Genomic DNA, 2,500 nt, shown 5'->3' on the forward strand with positions numbered 1-2,500 from the left:
GGTGGGCCTTCTGGGCATGTGGCCCTAAGCCTCAGAGGACCGCAGAATGGGTCCCTTCTGCCCAAATAGAGAGGTCTTGGCCGATCGGGGCCGATCGGGGCTGAGAGGACAGGGGTCTCACCACCCTCTGACGGTCCTCCTGGGCGCCCTTCCTCTGCTCTCTGCTGTTGTGGCAGAAAGCTGTGCCTTCAGTCCCCTGGCTTGCACAGGGCAGCAAAAGACTGTACTTTCACTGGGACGCAGGTAGGGGGCCTCTCCTGAATGCATCTGCCAAGGAAGGTCTAGAAGTGACACGAGAACCCTTGTGCTGACACACAAAAAAGGCTCGGCAGATAGCTTGCGTGCCAGTTGCTCCATCCTCTGTATCCACATGGACCCCTCCCAATATCTGCTGTAAAGATGCAGGCAAGGAAAAGCGCAGGATGGGCTTCTTACAGACGGAGGCGATGCCAGGCGTCGATGGCTCTAGCGGCAACTAGTGTCAGGGTGGAAATATAATCGTGGCCCCCACCCCTAACAGTCAGAGAGTCCTGGATGGGAGTCTTCCCAATGTCTGCTTTATCGTCCATCCTATAATCAACATGCATGTTTACATCTTGTTTTGGGGACATTTCTGAGCAAATTGCAAAATTGCAGCTCAGTTCAAACCGAGGCGTAGTCAGCAGGGTTCGAACCTGCGCGGGGAGACCCCAATGGATTTCGAGTCCATCGCCTTAACCACTCGGCCACGACTACCCATGAGAGTGAAACTCTCACTCGAAAGATTGTGCTGTGCTTACACAGAAGAGTCCTTAGTCTCTACCGCCTTGCCTCTAGATCTTGTCCTGTACTTTCCACCCTTCTCTCTCATCATGCACCGTTCTTTCTCCTCACAAGTTTCTTTTAAATGTACATATATGTTTGAAATTGCAAAACGAAACCCGTCAAAACGTACCAGTTTCTCTGCGTTGGCCTAAAGGATGAAGCCGCTTTTACTCCTAGGATCTTGCTTGAATAGCTCAAGTGCGCCGCAGCCTCCTTTAGTAATTGTATTATACTGCTATTTTAAGATTGTTTTCCACACCAGAAAAGAGTAAACAATAAAAGCGGGCGCTGCACCGTAGTCGGCAGGATTTGAACCTGCGCGGGGAAACCCCAATGGATTTCTAGTCCATCGCCTTAACCACTCGGCCACGACTACTCCTGAGCAAACCTGTTTCTACTATAAACTTAACACTTTAGCCACACACAATGTCTCCTCCGCCCCTTACTTTATGCCGCTCTGCACCGTTCCCTTTTGGCCCTCCCATGACCCTTGAAAATGCATTCAAAAGTCAGAATCTCTATGGTCTGGCCCAAGTTCCCTAAATGCCATATCCCCTCCCTGCCAAGCTCGGACTAAGTGCCAGGGACAGATCTGTGCTAATAAACCTAGCAAGCGGCCAGGCAGCAGAGCCTCACCTTCACTAGGTTGCACTGGCTTCTGCCAGCTCCAAATTGAAACTGTTAACAGTGTCCTGTTTGGAAGCATGCCTGGGCAGGGGCTGTCTCTATGCAAATCGAGTTGCAGAGGCCTCCTGGGAGCCAATTTCGGCAGGCCATTTTGACAGGCTCCAGAGGAATAAATGGCCGCACGAGTGGTCCGGTAGTTAGTCTAAGCCATATGGCAAAGATTTGGGTGGTGGGCCTTCTGGGCATGTGGCCCTAAGCCTCAGAGGACCGCAGAATGGGTCCCTTCTGCCCAAATAGAGAGGTCTTGGCCGATCGGGGCCGAGAGGACAGGGGCCTAACCACCCTCTGACGGTCCTCCTGGGCGCCCTTCCTCTGCTCTCTGCTGTTGTGGCAGAAAGCTGTGCCTTCAGTCCCCTGGCTTGCACAGGGCAGCAAAAGACTGTACTTTCACTGGGTCGCAGGTAGGGGGCCTCTCCTGAATGCATCTGCCAAGGAAGGTCTAGAAGTGACACGAGAACCCTTGTGCTGACACACAAAAAAGGCTCGGCAGATAGCTTGCGTGCCAGTTGCTCCATCCTCTGTATCCACATGGACCCCTCCCAATATCTGCTGTAAAGATGCAGGCAAGGAAAAGCGCAGGATGGGCTTCTTACAGACGGAGGCGATGCCAGGCGTCGATGGCTCTAGCGGCAACTAGTGTCAGGGTGGAAATATAATCGTGGCCCCCACCCCTAACAGTCAGAGAGTCCTGGATGGGAGTCTTCCCAATGTCTGCTTTATCGTCCATCCTATAATCAACATGCATGTTTACATCTTGTTTTGGGGACATTTCCGAGCAAATTGCAAAATTGCAGCTCAGTTCAAACCGAGGCGTAGTCGGCAGGGTTCGAACCTGCGCGGGGAGACCCCAATGGATTTCGGGTCCATCGCCTTAACCACTCGGCCACGACTACCCATGAGAGTGAAACTCTCACTCGAAAGATCGTGCTGTGCTTACACAGAAGAGTCCTTAGTCTCTACCGCCTTGCCTCTAGATCTTGTCCTGTACTTTCCACCCTTCTCTCTCATC

The 2,500-nt window shown here is 52.4% G+C and overlaps 3 non-coding genes across 3 annotated transcripts; all 3 read right to left on the minus strand.

Moving 5' to 3' along the window:
* Positions 1-653: 653 nt before the first annotated feature.
* TRNAS-CGA (transfer RNA serine (anticodon CGA)) lies at positions 654-735 on the minus strand. The gene has a single exon. It is a non-coding gene; the product is annotated as a tRNA-Ser (tRNA).
* A 363-nt stretch (positions 736-1,098) lies between these two features.
* On the minus strand, positions 1,099-1,180 carry TRNAS-AGA (transfer RNA serine (anticodon AGA)). Its single transcript has one exon. It is a non-coding gene; the product is annotated as a tRNA-Ser (tRNA).
* A 1,122-nt stretch (positions 1,181-2,302) lies between these two features.
* TRNAS-CGA (transfer RNA serine (anticodon CGA)) lies at positions 2,303-2,384 on the minus strand. Its single transcript has one exon. It is a non-coding gene; the product is annotated as a tRNA-Ser (tRNA).
* Between the last annotated feature and the right edge of the window lie 116 nt (positions 2,385-2,500).

This window comes from Ambystoma mexicanum, chromosome 3q, assembly GCF_040938575.1.
Source record: "Ambystoma mexicanum isolate Mex_15411 chromosome 3q, UKY_AmexF1_1, whole genome shotgun sequence".
NCBI lineage: Eukaryota > Metazoa > Chordata > Amphibia > Caudata > Ambystomatidae > Ambystoma > Ambystoma mexicanum.